The following is a 5,000-nucleotide window of genomic DNA, read 5'->3' as shown; positions in this document are numbered from 1 at the left end:
TAAGAACAAAGAGGCAGACTGGGGATGTTTAATATCTCCCATTTCAAAGAGCAGCTTGCAATAATCAGGATGCTGTTAGCAATACTAACTGATCCTCTTCCGTTTATTATCTCGTTCTCATCCTTTAGTCGTGACATGACAGAGGGAATATACCATACATACATACACTGTACATACATACACATACTGTACATACATATACTGTACATACATATACTGTACATACATATTAGGGGTGTAACGATTCGTTTTAACAACGATTCGATTTGTATCACGATTCGTGGTTGTCGATACGATTCAAGGACGATATTGGTTCATTTAGAACGATACGATCCGAAACGATTCAGTGACTTGAAATCGATTCAGTAACCTTTTAGCCAAAAATTCAACCAGTGTGACTGAAATAAATACATGGATACTGGACAGTGCAGGTGAAGTTTCCTAGCTTCCTGTTTCTTGTAAGGACCGCAATGGTGGCTTGATAATTTCTCGCTCGTCGGCTTCTCCTCTGTCAACCGCCATGCTATGTTTTGTTGTCTTTGCGCCTTTGCGCTGCTGCTGGCGCGGGGCGATGACGTCACGGATAGGCAGACTGAATCGAGTAATGTTTAAAGCCTTTATCATTAAAAGTGCTAAGAAAAAACATCCATATAAAGTCTGACGTGCTTAAATCCAATGGGTTATTTCCTAGTATCGATACAATCGATGTATTACATTTTAAAACGATGTTAGATTAATATATGTTGTCCAAAAGGCCAACTCGCCGAGCACAGATCGATGTAGTTGGATCATAGGAATATAAATCCATACATCGATGTAGTAGATGGATCGTTACACCCCTAATACATATACTGTAATAATAATAATAATAATATGCCATTTAGCAGACGCTTTTATCCAAAGCGACTTACAGTCATGCGTGCATACATTTTTGTGTATGGGTGGTCCCGGGGATCGAACCCACTACCTTGGCGTTACAAGCGCCGTGCTCTACCAGCTGAGCTACAGAGGACCACAATGTACCATGTACATACATGGTACATACACGGTAGGCCCCACGGTAGGCCCCGTGTAGCTCAGTTGGTAGAGCATGGTGCTTGCAACGCCAGGGTTGTGGGTTCGATTCCCACGGGGGGCCAGTATAAAAAAAATAATTAAATTAAATTATGTATGCACTCACTAACTGTAAGTCGCTCTGGATAAGAGCGTCTGCTAAATGACTAAAATGTAAAAATACATATACTGTACATACAAAAGAGGCACTCAGAGAGCATTCTGGGGAGAGTGAGATTTTCAAGAGTGGGAGGTAAAGCCTGTATGTATGCATGCTGAGCTTTACATTAATTCCCTTTACCCATGATGCACTACTTTTTAATTCCCCCCCCCCACCCCCACCCCTTCTCTAGCACACACAGTACATTACACACTCATAATCCCCATGTCACATATCAACAAAAACATGCCGATCCATCAACATGTGGTGTGCCTCCCTCCCACCGAGACACTGAGACACTGAGTCTCAGAGCCACACCTGTTCTGATTGTTGTACCAAGGTGAGTCAGCAGGAGAAAACAGGGTGTGTGCAGTGCCCCAGGTTGTTTCATGTGGCTTCGCTCATTCACACCCACACATGTTCCTACTGTAACAGTCCAGCTGATTATCCACTACCAGCTGCAAAACACACGGCCACTGAGCTGACCTGAGAGAGTCCATTGCAATTTGATCAATTCAAAGAAATTGAATTGAAATGGAATTAGTCCCTACCCTGATCCAAATGTGTCTTGTCGTTTGACTGGTATTGCTGATGCCTATGACAGACGTCTAATTAACAATACCTATAACAACCGTTATTACTAGGCCATTATAGTGTAGCATTGCATGGATTACTGAAAGGAAGTTTGAGAGAAATCCTAAAACAATGTTTGAACAAATACAACTCACGATGTGCAGAATCAGATTAAGTGATAATCTTGAGAACCCAAAGTGTACTTCAACTTTAGACAACATACCAGGCTGATTATTGCCCTTAAAACAAAACCCGATACGCTCGACATGTTCAAGAAGTCATTGTTGGATTCTACGTTGCTAGAGCTTTTTACACATATTGGATCCAGATGTCCAAAAGGGCCATGATGCACTGCAACTCCCCACATGAATCTGAGAACATCTGGCAATTAAAGGTCCTGAACAATCACAGGATGTTCATGGTCTTTATCTGTCTGCTGACAGGCAGTACAGTTTGATATTCTCTCCAGAGCTCAGCTGAGACAAACTTCTGATTGCTGAACACACAACAGCAAAGATGACTCACTCTCTCTCTGTTATTGTTCACCATTGGGGATTCTGATAAAAGCAGACACTTAGGGAAACATACTGTCCACAGTTCCTCTATCTGATTATGTAAAATATTTTAGCTGAATGATTGGATTGCATTGTGTACTTGCAGTATGGAGCTGGTTTCCTGGACCAAGATTAAGCCTATTCCTGTTCTAACAAGCACTTTCAAGGGAGTTAATTTGCCATTAATCTGGAACCAGGAAACTGGCCTTTGATGGCTGCTCGAAGACAAACTCAATGCTCCATGAGCAGCAGAATAGGCCTACAGACAGACAGGGAAGGGTGCAGCAACATGGGAGGCCTAGAGACAGACAGGGGAAGGTAGAAAGGAAAGACATTCCCTCTGAAGTGTATTGCTCAGCAGCCCAGTGGTCAGTCAGAGATGATGTAGTTCTAGTCCAGTCATTAGAGAGACTTTAGAACAGATGTTGCACATCCTGCTGCTGCTTATCCATCCGCTGGGCCAAACCTACAGATACAGATACCGCCAGATATATACAGGTCCACTGCATGGTATCCTGTAAGAATGTCTGTTCATCAAGTGTGTGGGGACCATTTGGTCTGAGCATCCATTTTGCCAATACCTAAACAAAGTCTGCATCAAAACATTATTCTAAACTCATAGACAGATCTTCCGTTAGTTCAGGGCTGTCAGATTCAGGACAATAATACAATAACATTCATGTTCGACCGTCCTGTAGATAAACAAAGCTATAGAACAATCAGTCTCTACAACTTAACTGTCACGTAGAAGAGGTTATAATCTGAACCCTTTCAGTATGATTAATGTACAATACGCATAACAAGCTGATGAATAATGACAGGGAGTGAACATGCATCAAGCTGTCTTCTCAGTGTCATCAACAAGTTGCACAACCATCTGAAAGATGTTACCCCAGCATAGCAGAGTTGTTCAGCGAGTTCTACAGATAGCAAGACATGAGTTCCACCTGTGCTCTCCTCTCCGTCTTCCACAGGATGTCCAAGTTGAGAAACCAAAGAGCTGAAGTTATGACAGCCAGACAACAGACACTGTGATTACAACCGTGTAGATGCACCTTTATTATGATGATGGGGAATGTAGAAACAAGCCCTTATTCATCCCTAGTCAGTATGTTTATTTATTAATGTTTTAAATTCCCCATTATACTACTATGAACATGCACCGGTGGTTGTGTCCCAAATAGCACCCTATTCCCTACATAGTGCACTGCCTATAGACCCTGATCAAAAGTAAAGCCCTATATCGGGAAAAGGGTGCTATTTGGGAAACCGAATATGTGAAACAGGGTGCTAACAGGAAAGACTGGGTTCACTAGGCAGGGCTAACCCATACAGAGAGCAGACTTGCTATCCCCTGGGGTTTCCCCATCACATACCTGTCTCTGTCTGCTAATGGCAGGCGAACCACAGCCAGAGCCAAGCTCCCACTCCCAGCCTCATGATGGTCCCCTGTAGCTCAGTTGGTAGAGCATGGCGCTTGCAACGGCAGGGTTGTGGGTTCGTTTCCCACGGGGGGCCAGTATGAAAAAAAGAAAAAAATGTATGCACTCACTAACTGTAAGTCGCTCTGGATAAGGGCGTCTGCTAAATTACTAAAATGTCAAATGTACTGAACTCCATCCACCATAGGCACTTCACTGCAAGAAGCCCATGCCAAGGGTTGAGATTGTATATGGGGGTGCAGGAATAAAACACAAGAGCACTATACTTTTTGTGGGCCTTTCTTTCTTTTATTAGTCTTTTTGAATATTGATCTAATACTTTCTTCCCCCCTTACTAGCTCTGACTTTACTGATAGCTATGGCAACTGCTTGGCTTCCGACAGCAAAGGCGCTACAGAGGGTAAGTGTTCCCTCTGCCCCCTTGTCTTTGTGTGTGATTGTTTATAGTGAGGTTAGTGAAGCTCGGTGGAGCTCCTTGTATTTTGTATCGCCAGGTTTACTTTCCCAGTGTGCCTTGTTGGTTCCAGTGTGCCTGTTTTGCGCACTGGAGTGTTTTGACGCTTTACTGCGTAACTCTGCATTCCGGAATAAATCCTGTTATTCTGTGATTTACCCTCCTGCGCCTGACTCCTTCAAATCACCCATCACATATATACACATATCTACCTCAATTACCTTGTACTCCTGCACATCGACTCAGTACTGGTACTCCGTGTACAGTATATAGCCAAGTTATCGTTACTCATTGTGTATCTATTATTACGTTTTTTACCTTTCGATAAATAAATATATTTATTTTTCTTTCTCTCTCGGTTGGGAAGGGCCCGTAATTAAGCATTTCACTGTTAGTCTACACCTGTTGTTTACGAAGCATGTGACAAATAACATTTTATTTTATTATATTTTGATTGAGGAAAAATTTACTTACTATGACTGCGATAAGATGAATGCACTAACTGTAAGTCACTCTGGATAAGAGCGTCTACTAAATGACTAAAATGTAAAAAAGATATATATATATTTATTTATTTTATGGGGGGGTCAGCACTGGTAGAGAAATGTAAGATGTGCTTAGCTATCATCACCTACACAATCTTCATCTATGTTCTGATTGATGGTCATTCATACATGTGAACGATTTGCACTGCAGGTAATCTAATCAATCGATCCTACCTGAAAATAAACTATTGCATTTGTCATCTTCAGTAATGTGGGTGA

The 5,000-nt window shown here is 42.1% G+C and overlaps 1 protein-coding gene across 5 annotated transcripts in view; it reads right to left on the bottom strand.

Annotated features, from left to right (window-relative positions):
* LOC311123549 (disheveled-associated activator of morphogenesis 1-like) overlaps positions 1-5,000 on the bottom strand; it is a 49,681-nt gene that overhangs the window by 25,355 nt on the left and 19,326 nt on the right. Inside the window, exon 1 of one of the 5 annotated variants that reach the window (XM_084197795.1) lies at positions 3,717-5,000. This exon is cut by the window's right edge and continues 2,369 nt beyond it. The exons of the other annotated variants lie outside the window; for them this stretch is intronic. The gene's annotated coding sequence lies outside the window, so the exon portion shown is untranslated. The remainder of the gene's footprint in view (positions 1-3,716) is intronic. 5 annotated transcript variants of the gene reach the window in all.

Source organism: Coregonus lavaretus (assembly GCF_964263955.1).
Source record: "Coregonus lavaretus genome assembly, contig: HAP1_SCAFFOLD_2906, whole genome shotgun sequence".
Lineage (NCBI taxonomy): Eukaryota > Metazoa > Chordata > Actinopteri > Salmoniformes > Salmonidae > Coregonus > Coregonus lavaretus.
This window is presented reverse-complemented; position numbering and strand designations above follow the sequence as displayed.